The sequence below is a fragment of the Oncorhynchus tshawytscha genome, linkage group LG10 (genome assembly GCF_018296145.1).
Source record: "Oncorhynchus tshawytscha isolate Ot180627B linkage group LG10, Otsh_v2.0, whole genome shotgun sequence".
NCBI lineage: Eukaryota > Metazoa > Chordata > Actinopteri > Salmoniformes > Salmonidae > Oncorhynchus > Oncorhynchus tshawytscha.
The window spans coordinates 35,933,823-35,946,769 of NC_056438.1; the positions used below are offsets into that span (position 1 = coordinate 35,933,823).

The 12,947-nt window shown below is 40.4% G+C and overlaps 1 protein-coding gene and 1 long non-coding RNA gene across 8 annotated transcripts in view; one reads left to right on the top strand and one right to left on the bottom strand.

Annotated features, from left to right (window-relative positions):
* Positions 1–366: 366 nt before the first annotated feature.
* LOC112261069 lies at positions 367–3,798 on the bottom strand. 4 transcript variants are annotated; one of them, XR_006084299.1, is made up of 5 exons: positions 3,738–3,798; positions 2,701–2,849; positions 2,184–2,341; positions 2,001–2,068; positions 367–1,887 (listed from the first exon to the last, which is right to left on the bottom strand). It is a non-coding gene; the product is annotated as an uncharacterized LOC112261069 (long non-coding RNA). The 4 variants fall into 4 exon arrangements; XR_002955094.2 differs by having other exon boundaries at positions 2,701–2,834; positions 3,738–3,790; XR_006084298.1 differs by lacking the exon at positions 3,738–3,798 and adding an exon at positions 3,498–3,552.
* Positions 3,799–6,218: 2,420 nt separating this feature from the next.
* Positions 6,219–12,947, top strand: part of LOC112260156 (FAST kinase domain-containing protein 3, mitochondrial) — a 31,907-nt gene continuing 25,178 nt past the window's right edge. For 2 of the 4 annotated variants that reach the window (XM_042328522.1, XM_024435050.2), the window contains exons 1-2: positions 6,219–6,374; positions 6,879–6,927. The gene's annotated coding sequence lies outside the window, so the exon portion shown is untranslated. The remainder of the gene's footprint in view (positions 6,375–6,878; positions 6,928–12,947) is intronic. The other 2 variants (XM_042328523.1, XM_024435052.2) reach the window with 1 other exon arrangement.

The window sequence follows — 12,947 nt, forward strand, 5'->3', positions numbered from 1 at the left end:
ACCTACAGTGTAGGCTACATAGGCCTATATACTGTCTTTCAATGATATTTCATGTTCATTCAATTGAGTTTCATTTAACTATTTGGCTACTGTCCATTTTTTTGCCTCAATATACAGTGCCCTCTGTAATTAATTGGACAGTGAAGCATTTTTTCTTCATTTTGGCTCTAAATTTAAAATCAAACAATGACTATGAGGTTAAAGTCCAGACTGTCAGATTTAATTTGAGGGTATTTTCATCCATATCGGGTGAACCGTTTAGAAATTACAACCCTTTTTGTACATAGTCCCCCCCCCCCCATTTTAGGGGTCCAAAAGTATTTGGACAAATTCACTTATGTGCATTAAAGTAGTAAAAAGTTCAGTATTTGGTCCCATATTCATAGCATGCAATGACTACATCAAGCTTGTGCCTCTGCAAATTTGTTGGATGCATTTACTGTTTGTTTTGGTTGTGTTTCAGATTATCTTGTGCCCAACAGAAATGAACACTAAATAATGTAGTCATTTTGGGGTCACTTTTATTGTAAATAAGAACAGAATATGCTTCTAAACACTTACACATTAATGTGGATGTTACCATGATTATGGAAAATCCTGAATGTACTATGAATAATGATGAGTGAGAACCCAGCTAGCACAGTGGATCTGGGCCACCTTAGGCAGTATTACTTATGGCTGGTATTACTTATGCGGGGATTGAGCTCGGACTGATTCCGGTGTGAGTTATCCAAATGCAGATCATTACACGGCTGCTTTATTTAACATTTATTTATTCCATATTTTCTGTTTTTTATTTAACTATTGTTTCTGTGATCAAAAAATACAATTAACATTTTGTGTTAAGAGTCCTGTTTAAGTAGAATTTTAATATGAGTGGCGCAGCGGTCTAAGACACAGCACTGCATTGCAAATTGCGTTGCTACAGATGCTAGTTCGATACCCATGCCGGCCGCGACCGGGAGACCCATGAGGCGATGCACAATTGGCCCAGCGTCGTCCGAGTTATGGGGGTTTGGGATGTCCTTGTCCCATCACGCTGTTCCGAGCCAATCCAATCAGTTCCGGTTCCCCGGAAGAGGACCGCTCCTGGGCCGATTCCTCATTGCCAGCTGGGAACGTTACAGACGCACAAATGTCATACCCCCCAAAAATGCTAACCTCCGCTGTTATTGTAATGGTGAGATGTCAGCATGTCTTGGAAGTATGATACTTGTGCGTCTGTTACTTTCTCACTCATCGTTATTCACAATTTATTCAGGATTATCTGTAGTCATGGTAGCATCCATCAAACAACCCTCTTGCAGGTTGAGTTCAATAACTCCAGGCAGATGTATGGTGAGATGCCAGAGGAAGCTTTGAATAGGTCAGTAGCCTACGGAGTAATATGAGAATGCAATTGCTGAATTATGTAGATATTCTAAGCTAAGAGTTTTGATAACTTTCAAATGTAGTAACAGATCCATGTAGAATAAACAACCCATTCCCTAATACCATAGTTCTGCTAATATAACAATGTGCAGCTTTCAGCTTCCATTGTCATTCCCAGCCGATACAGATACTGTGCCTATTGGCATTTTGTCTGGTGGTGAATGGGTTACCTTGGCAAACATGTCAGAGTTGTCATATCTTCCTGTGTGGTGTTCAGTATACAACCGGAGTTCCCTGATCCTGGTGCAGAATACACAAGGTTTCTCCCTCCCCATATTGACTGATACCATTCTATTAAATCATTTTTAAAAACAATAGAAGTACAAGTTGTGTGTAGTAAAACTTTAATGCCGTGTCAGGTCTCTCTCCATTTGGAGGCATCAGTATTAAGCCCGTCTGTCAGTCTGGACTTCATCACATCTTGCAAGTTTCCATGTGCTGTCTCTATACATGTTTCTGTGAACACCGTCACACTGTTCTATTACCAATGGCAGATAGGATAGGTAATACAGTATCTGACAGAAAAACAGGTACTGTGTTGAAGTTTGAACAGGTCAGATAAAACCTACCCAATTATGGTCCCTCTATCAAACGACCGAGGCTGGCGTCTGGCAAAAGCATCTTTAGTACTCTTCATCTGTAGAAATAGATGAGAAATAAAGAGTTGAGGCAGAGTTCATCAGTGACACATGGAATGAAAAGGCTTTTGCAAATACTGGACAGTTCTGCTGTACTGTATTATTAGTAATCACCTTCAGAACCACATTGTGGATGTGTTGAGTGCCAGGTGTCTCTCCATTCAGCGAAGTCAGTATCAAGCCTGTCTGTCGGTCAGGATTCCATCACATCATCTTGCAAGTCTCCAGGTGCAGGCTCCATAAACGTATTGTGAACACATACAGTCATGGTTCTGTATCGTGAACACATACACAGTCACAGTTCTATTACCAATGGCAGTTAGACTAAACCTACCTAATTCTGACCTCCACATTGTGGACCATTGGTGAGCAGGCAAGAGTTAAGGCTAGAGGTAAGGTCTTTGCCAGCGGCCCATTACTGGCCCCTCATCAAAGATACTGATCGTTCACACACACACAGAGCACTGATTACATTATCAATGGTGCTTCTGATTAGCATGGTGGAACCAACCTCATCACTGTATTCAACTTTCTGTTTCACTTCAGATATCATGTGGTAAACGCAGCAATCAGACTGATTCCACCAGGCTAGGTTATGAAGGTGAATTGGGACAAAACTCGAAACTCCAACCTGATTCAAGTGTCCTCCCTGTTCCATTTATAGGAATGCTCACAGCGAGGGCATGTCTGTGTGATGCTGAGGGTCCCCTTGCTGGTCTTCTCTATGTTGAATGTTCAGCTACAAACAAGACATCTCTCGAACAACTGCAGCAGGCAATCCTCATAAACAATGTAATTCCTCATTAGGTGTTGTTGACTGAAAGAGCTTGTGACAGGATGATACAATAGACAGCCAAGTGGTAAATTGCATTTTGTTATAAAGAATGGACGAGGCGTTTTGATAATGCACTTCTCAACCAAAATGACTCTACTACTTGAATCTGCTTGGCTGGGTAATTAACCTACTAGTTTATGAAACCAGGTATTTTTTATACAACTTTTTACATAACACACATTACTGTTGTTGATGAAGACGTCTGTGTCATCAGGGTAGTAACGCGGGTCAAGCTAATTCTATGCTTTACAGATGTAGACCAACTGCATCTCTAGACGCCGTTATGGTTTGTTGCTCCTACTTCACTGTATTAGTCAGACTCAGACGTGAGTTAGCTACCACCATAGCTGCATCCATTATTTAGTTTTGCCCAAGACAATACACTTTTATGACATACGAACAAACTTGCAAATCCGAGTTGTAGGCTAACAGCTAGCTAGCTAACGTTAGCTAGCCTGCCTTGCTTTACCTACAAAACCAGAAATAACGTTAACTGACTAACGTAAACTCGTACTTCGCCTTGGTCCCTACAATTGCCCTTATTTTAGTTCCCCAAAAACGTAATACTTCCAGATAGACTGTAATGTCAATACCATTGCAATGCACGATTTCTCTCCTTTCCAACAAAATCAATTACAGGACCTAAACACTGCCCGTTTCTGCATAATTCAATCAATGAGCCCCTTCGGGTCTTCTTTTTTTTTTTTATGGCGGGTGGGGAAGCGAAACTAATGCGTGATAGTGAGAAGGACAGATGTCGTGTGGGAACTTATCGCCTCTAAAAATTTTAAATAAAACACTATAAAGAGTTTATATAATGTGTCATTACATACCTATTTGAAAGTTTGTGTCGAGTTTGAATCGGGTTTTTAGGGCGGTGCTAAAGTGATCTTAGAAGTAAACTGCGGCTTTGAGAATGATGATGGCACGCAATGAAGACGGAAAAAATGACTAGGTATCCCCCCTTTACCACCGTCACTGTCCATTTCTTGTTTTTAAACGATGAGAGAAGTGCTACACCTGGTGGAGAGAGATTGTAAGACAGAAATAGTTGCTTTATGCCTGCTATACGTTACATGACACGTCTAGATGTAACGGAGGGTCCGTTTTTTCAACTTTTCTCCAATACTATAGGTCCATTACCATGCCTATCAACGCTTGAATAGAAACCTAGTTCACACCCCCGATTTTGACGTCAACACAGTCGCTACAGTCCCATTAGTTTTCTTTGTTGCCTTGTTTGAATGTCGCGGTGACGCACATTTGTACGGAATGGGGTGAGTTTACATTAGTTGGATATTCATTTCCCACAGAGCAAACAATGTATGTACTTACAGCATTCTTATAAAATACTTTGTCAAGTTTTTGCTTTGCGGACCTTATCTTTTTATTGACATATTTGTCCTGAAAGGAACATTTTAAAACCCTTAAAAAAATGTGAATTCTGATTTCATTAAACACTTTTTTTATCCTGATTTTGTGACGGTTGTCTTCCTCTGACGAGGAGGAGGAGTAGTAGGAAGGATCGGAGGACCAATGCGCAGCGTGGTAAGTGTCCATGATATTTATTATAACTCAGAACACTAAAGAATAAAACAACAAAGTGAATGAACGAAACCAAAACAGTTCTGTCTGGTGCAGACACAAAACAGAAAATAATCACCCAAGAAACACAAGTGGGAAAAGGCTACATAAGTATGATTCTCAATCAGAGACAACTAATGACACCTGCCTCTGATTGAGAACCATACCAGGCCAAACGCAAAACACAACATAGAAAAAGGAACATAGACAACCCACCCAACTCACGGCCTGACCATACTAAAACAAAGACATAACAAAAGGACTAAGGTCAGAACGTGACAGGTTTTTTTTGGGTCAATATTAATATAATTTTCAGCTTGATTTCATCTGATTCGATATGAGAAATGTAAGATGCCAGAGAAATGTTCAACACCTTATCATGGAGTGACTACACTTTTAGCCTCAACTGCCAAGGGGCACCTTAAGACTGGATGCCTTGGATGTTCCTGATAAGTAATGGAAGCCCTTGTCCAACACTGACGGTCAGAAGCAGTTCTTATAAAGGGCTTCTGTCTTTGTATTTTCAATGTTGCCTTTATTGGGCCTAACCCTTCAGTTGGGAGTTTCAACACAATGCAGCGGTATCAAAAATGCTCTTGATTTCTCTTTTGAAGGAGTCTTTTAAATCCTTATATTTCCTTAAACCACATAGGGCAAAATGCTAAACTTATCCTTTTTTCCTGATTTTCCACATATATTAAATGCAAAAGTGAAAACATTCTACTACTTAAGATGCACATGGCTTACACCACTGCTTATTACAATGTTGTACGTGTAATATTCATATGTGTAAACGTACTGAATTGTAATTGGATGTATTTTACTGCCATATCATACTGTGTTATGATTGGTTAAGACCACCCAAATAGTTAGGTGATCGGCAGTTTGATCCTGGTTGGCGATATGGGAACATGCCAGTTATAGCTAGCTAATAAAGAGCTACGTTAAGAAATATCCTGTAGTACTGCATTTTATTATTTTGTAAAAAGTGTGCAAAACAAGACAGTACGCTTACTAAAGAATATTAATTTTGAATATACAGTCAAGCTTACACTAATTTTACAAGTATAGCAGTCAGTATTTGACGGGTGGAACTCCACCAAAAAAAACATTTACATAGAAAGAATCAACAAATGAAACAAGAAAGCAATTATTGGATCTTCTTTTTTTCAAAATCTTAGCATTTGATTTTAAGAAATGTGTGTGTATGTTACATATCAGACAAATATAAGCACCCATCAAATTCTTCTTCTCCTTATTCTGTCTTGCTGTGTAAGAGAAAATGCAGCTCTGTTTCTACCTCTCTCAGGGCAGAGTGCACACAGCCTGCACGTCCTCTCTGGGTAGCCAGGTCTGCCTGTGATGCCCGGTTTCTACAAGGTTATAAGTACCATAATGAACCTAGGGTATCTACAGCCAGGCTGTGTTCACTGAGTCTGTACATAGTCAAGTCAGTATTTTCCTCAGTTTTCTGTTAGTCACAGTGATCATACATCTATTACAGAGTACTACTGCAGACCAAATACCATTCAAGTGTGCTTTGGGTACTCTCCAATATTTTAATTCGATTTTTGTTTGGTTGAGCCGTCCTAAGTGCTGTCCTAAGACTTTATTAGTGAATTGAGCCCACCAATAGACTGAGGGGTCTTTTCTGCCGTCATCATACTCTTCCAGCCCGGTAGGTGGCTGTAAATGCACCAAATGTTGGCAAAGCCATCAACAGAAGAAGACCAAAAAGTTGCATGCTGGGAAGATGGGCGACACTGAGGATGCTAACGTCGTTAGTAACGTGGACTGAGAGGACGGGGAGCCAAGTCGTTCTTGCGGCAAATGACATCAATCGTGTTTCCAAGTGTAGATTCGTCCAAGCTACCAAGTCTTCGTCGGTCAGTGTGAATATACACCAACCCATGTCCACTGCTGCTGGGCAGGCAGAGCGAGTCAAATTGAATTCCTAGCAGTGTAGCTAGTTAGCGCAACTATAGTACCTTAGTTAGTTCGCAAACGACGGTATCATTGCATGGACGGCCACGACCAATAAGTTAGAGTATTATGCCATTATTAACTTTTAAGTGAAATGGTCAATATAGATTGTCAAGGTTTTCACTGACGGGCTGGTTGTCACGCTTATGTTTGACAGCTAACACTGCTGCTAACGTTAATTCGTCACTGGATTAGATTGTTAGCTAACTAGTTAATTTACGTAACTAGCTAAATTATCTAACAGTCGGCGTCTCATCAAGTCCCCTAGAAGGCAAGGCCTTTATTGGGCTACCAAGCGAAATATCCCTTTGATATAACTTCGTTAATAACTAGCTAGCTACTACTGAGCTTTGTGGTAAATTATTGGGAGTGTCACTGTCAGATGAATTGTTATTGTTCCCTGCTAGATAGAACACCACCACCCATCTGGATATCCCTCTCCTGCGTTGACATCATGTAAGTATGTTCATCAAAGAGTGATTGTCATGACATTGTATCAATAGTTAGCAACTCTAGCTAGACACCTTCTTTATCCAGTGCTTTTTACATGAAGCCATACAATGGTAACGTAGCTAGCTGTAGCCGACCTAACTAATGGCCTCAGACAGCATCCCCGGATTTTGTGTTAAACTCTCTTCAACAAAGCTTTCTTAGTGTCCAACAAGCTTTCTCTGCCCTTAACCTTGTTCTGAACACCTCCAAAACAAAGGTAATGTGGTTTGGTAAGAAGAATTACCCCTCTCCCCACAGGTGTGATTACTACCTCTGAGGGTTTAGATCTTGAGGTAGTCACCTCATACAAGTACTTGGGAGTATGGCTAGACGGTACACTGTCCTTCTCTCAGCACATATCAAATCTGTAGGCCAAAGTTAAATCTAGACTTGGTTTACTCTATTGTAATCTCTCCTCTTTCACCCCGGCTGCCAAACTAACCCTGATTCAGATCACCATCCTACCCATGCTAGATTATGGAGATGTAATTTATAGATCGGAAGGTAAGGGTGCTCTTGAGCGGCTAGATGTTCTTTACCATTCGGCCATCAGATTTGCCACCAATGCTCCTTATAGGACACATCACTGCACTCTATACTACTCTGTAAACTAGCCATCTCTGTATACCCGTCGCAAGACCCATTGGTTGTTGCTTATTTATAAAACCCTCTAAGGCCTCACTCCCCCCCCCCATCTGAGATATTTACTGCAGCCCTCATCTTCCATATACAACACCCGTTCTGCCAGTCACATTCTGTTAAAGGTCCCCAAAGCACACACATCCCCGGATCGCTCGTTGTTTTAGTTCGCTGCAGCTAGCGACTGGAACGAGCTGCAACAAACACTCAAACTGGACAGTTTTATCTCCATCTCTTCATTCAAAGACTCAATCATGGACACTCTTACTGACAGTTGTGGCTGCTTTGCATGATGTATTGTTGTCTTTACCTTCTTGACCTTTGTGCTGTTGTCTTTGCCCAACTATATTTGTACCCTGTTTTGTGCTGCTGCCATGTTGTGCTGCTGCCATGTTGTGCTGTTGTCATGCTGTGTTGTCATGTTGTGTTGCTACATGCGGTGTTGTCATGTGTTGCTGCCATGCTATGTTTTCGTCTTAGGTCTCTCTTTATGTAATGTTGTCTCTCTTTTCGTGATGTATGTTTTGTCCTATATTTTTTAATTTATTTGTATTTTTAATCCCAGCCCCCATCCCCACAGGAGGCCTTTTGGTAGGCCATCATTGTAAATAAGATTTTGTTCATAACTGACTTGCCTAGTTAAATAAAATAAGGTAGCTGAAAATGTTCCTGGCCCTAGTGAGTGTGTGTGTGTAGTGAACAACAATAATGGAATCGGTAGTTCTCCTTCAAAATAAAAGTCCCCCATTTGAAACTGATGCAAACAGAGACAAATAGTGAAAACATGCACAATTGTACTAGTTAATGCTAAACAAGGTTGGAATTAGGCTTGGGCGGTAACCGGGGTATTTGGGAAAAGCCACAGGATTGCTTTTCAATACTGTTGAATAGAGGTCGACCGATTATGATTTTTCGATACCGATTATTGGAGGACAACAAAAGCCGATACCGATTAATCGGACAATTTTTAAAAATGTATTTGTAATAATGCCAATTTCAACAATACTGAATGAATACTAATTTTAACTTAATATAATACATCAATAAAATCAATTTAGCCTCAAATAAATAATGAAACATGTTCAATTTTGTTTAAATAATGCAAAAACAAAGTGTTGGAGGAGAAAGTAAAAGTGCAATATGTGCCATGTAAGAATGCTAACGTTTAAGTTACTTGCTCAGAACATGAGAAGATTTGAAAGCTGGTGGTTCCTTTTAACATGAGTCTTCAATATTGCCAGGTAAGAAGTTTTAGGTTGTAGTTATTATAGGAATTATAGGACTATTTCTCTCGACCATTTGTATTTCATATACCTTTGACTATTGTATGTTTTTATAGGCACTTTCGTATTGCCAGTGTAACAGTATAGCTTCCGTACCTCTCCTCGCTCCTACCTGGGCTCGAACCAGAAACACAACGACAACAGCCACCCTCGAAGCAGCGTTACCCATGCAGAGCAAGGGGAACAACTACTCCAAGTCTCAGAGCTAGTGACGTTTGAACCGCTATTAGCGCACACCCCGCTAACTAGCTAGCCATTTCACATCACATCGTTGCACCAGCCTAATCTTGGGAGTTGATAGGCTTGAAGTCATAAACGGCAGAGCTGCTGGCAAAACGCACAAAAGTGCTGTTTGAATGAATGCTTATGAGCCTGCTGGTGCCTACCATCGCTCAGTCAGACTGCTCTATCAAATCATAGACTTAATTATAACATAATAACACACAGAAATGCGAGCCTTAGGTCATTAATATGGTCAAATCCGGAAACTATCATCTCGAAAACAAGACGTTTATTCTTTCTGTGAAATACGGAACTGTTCCGTATTTTATCTTAACGGGTGGCATCCATCAGTCAAAATATTCCTGTTACATTGCACAACCTTCAGTGTTCTGTCATAATTACGTAAAATTCTGGCAAATTAGTTCGCAATGAGCCAGGCGGCCCAAACTGTGGCATATACCCTGACTCTGCATGCAATGAATGCAAGAGAAGTGACACAATTTCACCTGGTTAATATTGCCTGCTAGAAGAAAAATATTAACGCATACCTATTTAAGCGAGGTGCTGGCTAGCGGAGTAGACAACTTGAAAATAAAATAAAACGAGAGGCTGCCTGGATCTTTAACTTAAAGACCCTTGTGCCCTTCGGTCTCAACATAGACTTTGATCTGAAGCTATTCTTGTGATTATTGTGACTTTGCCATTGTAATTGTTTGTAAGCTTGTGTAGTCAAATGAATGTATGATCGTATGCTATCCATTTGTTTGTATGCTGTTCTTTGTATGACATGTTAATATTTGATAATTAACTAATGATATTAGGCCACTCTTGGTCATGATATTACAGACACCTGTGTCTTTTGACACTACATAAACGAGTCATCCCGCAGTGTTTGTGATTATACCCTGATGAAGACAGCTTGGCTGTCAACGTTGGTAATAAAAATTTTGCGTCTGAGCTCCTAGAGTGTGCGGCTCTTTTATTTTTATTTTCTAATTTCCTGCTAACCTGGATTTCTTTTAGCTAAATATAAAGGTTTAAAAATATATACTTCTGTGTATTGATTTTAAGAAAGGCATTGGTGTTTATGGTTAGGTACACAATAAAGCAACGACAGTCCTCTTTCGCGAATGCGCACTGCATCGATTATATGCACCGCAGGACACGCTAGATAAACTAGTAATATCATCAACCATGTGTAGTTATAACTAGTGATTATGATTAAGTTTAATGCTAGCTAGCAACTTACCTTAGCTTCTTACTGCATTTGCGTAACAGGCGGGCTCCTCGTGTGGCAGGTGGTTAGAGCATTGGACTAGTTAACCTTAAGGTTGCAAGATTGAATCCCTGAGCTGACAAGGTAAAAATCTGTCGTTCTGCCCCTGAACAAGGCAGTTAACCCACCATTCCTAGGCCGTCATTGAAAATAAGAATGTGTTCTTAACTGACTTGCCTAGTTAAATAAAGATGAAATAAATATATTTTTTAAACGGCAAAATCGTCGTCCAAAATTACAGATTTCAGATTGTTATGAAAACCTGAAATCGGCCCTAATTAATCGGCCATTCCGATTAATCGGTCGACCTCTGAAGTTTTTTAATACATTTGAATATTTTTTGCTACCGTTTTATTAAGCAAATACCTGCAGTCAACTTGTGCAATATGTTAGGTGATGAAGGACATTGCGTTCTTCATTTCACTTGTTATTATTCTGAACAAAAATATAAACGCAACATGCAACAATTTCAAAGATTTTACCTAGTTACAGTTCATATGTGACTCGTTTCAGGAAAGTAGGCATACAGTGGGGCAAAAAAGTATTTAGTCAGCCACCAATTGTGCAAGTTTTCCCACATAAAAAGATAAGAGAGGCCTGTAATTTTCATCATAGGTACACTTCAACTATGACAGACAAAATGAGAAGAAAAAAATCCAGAAAATCACATTGTAGGATTTTTAATGAATTTATTTGCAAATTATGGTGGAAAATAAGTATTTGGTCAATAACAAAAGTTTCTCAGTACTTTGTTATATACCCTTTATTTGGCAATGACAGAGGTCAAACGTTTTCTGTAAGTCTTCAAGGTTTTCACACACTGTTGCTGGTATTTTGGCCCATTCCTCCATGCAGATCTCCTCTAGAGCAGTGATGTTTTGGGGCTGTTTCTGGGCAACACGGACTTTCAATTCCCTCCAAAGATTTTCTATGGGGTTGAGATCTGGAGACTGGCTGGGCCACTCCAGGACCTTAATGCTTCTTACGAAGCCACTCCTTCGTTGCCCAGGCGGTGTGTTTGGGATCAGTGTCATGCTGAAAGACCCAGCCACGTTTCATCTTCAATGCCCTTGCTGATGGAAGGAGGTTTTCACTCAATCTCACGATACATGGCCCCATTCATTCTTTCCTTTACACGGATCAGTCGTCCTGGTCCCTTTGCAGAAAAACAGCCCCAAAGCATGATGTTTCCACCCCCATGCTTCACAGTAGGTATGGTGTTCTTTGGATGCAACTCAGCATTCTTTGTCCTCCAAACACGACAAGTTGAGTTTTTACTAAAAAGTTATATTTTGGTTTCATCTGACCATATGACATTCTCCCAATCTTCTTCTGGATCATCCAAATGCTCTCTAGCAAACTTCAGACGGACCTGGACATGTACTGGCTTAAGCAGGGGGACACGTCTGGCACTGCAGGATTTGAGTCCCTGGCGGCGTAGTGTGTTACTGATGGTAGGCTTTGTTACTTTGGTCCCAGCTCTCTGCAGGTCACTCACTAGGTCCCCCTGTGGGGTTCTGGGATTTTTGCTCACTGTTCTTGTGATCATTTTGTCCCCACGGGGTTGAGATCTTGCGTGGAGCTCCAGATCGAGGGAGATTATCAGTGGTCTTGTATGTCTTCCATTTCCTAATAATTGCTCCCACAGTTGATTTCTTCAAACCAAGCTGCTTACCGATTGCAGATTCAGTCTTCCCAGCCTGGTGCAGGTCTACAATTTTGTTTCTGGTGTTCTTTGACAGCTCTTTGGTCTTGGCCATAGTGGAGTTTGGAGTGTGACTGTTTGAGGTTCAGGTGCCATTAATACAGGTAACGAGTGGAGGACAGAGGAGCCTCTCAAAGAAGAAGTTACAAGTCTGTGAGAGCCAGAAATCTTGCTTGTTTGTAGGTGACCAAATACTTATTTTCCACCATAATTTGCAAATAAATTAATTAAAAATCCTACAATTTGATTTTCTGGCTTTTTTTCCCTCATTTTGTCTGTCATAGTTGATGTGTACCTATGATGATAAATTACAGGCCTCTTTCATCTTTTTAAGTGGGAGAACTTGCACAATTGGTGGCTGACTCAGTACTTTTTTGCCCCACTGTATGTCTCGGGTCACTACTTCACTTCTCGACATGTAAACATTTGTGTCTTAATAACTAACTTGTATGCCATCTGTAAACATTAATACAATTGTTAAATTACGAGCCTAGTTGGTTAAGCCACAGAAAAAGACAGCAACCTTTCCGCTAGCCATGATTATCTGAGAATGAGTGGGCTGGACATGCAGAGAGATTGGAGTGGTCTGCCATATAGCACGCTTCTGTCTATTTGAGCTGGTCAGTATGGGCTGGTAATCCTGTCGAATGCAGCTTTAAAAAAAAAAAAATGTATTGCGTAGTAAAACTGCATAAGTGTTTGCTCTCCACTTTCTGGAGGACTGAGTTTAGTGGAATTCGAGTATGATAGCTAAGTAGATGGAGAAAACACCTGTCTCCCGATTTATATCTTCAAACTAATGGTAACCATGGCATCCAAGACAGGAGATGCGTCCATCTATGATGTATATGGGTAAGAA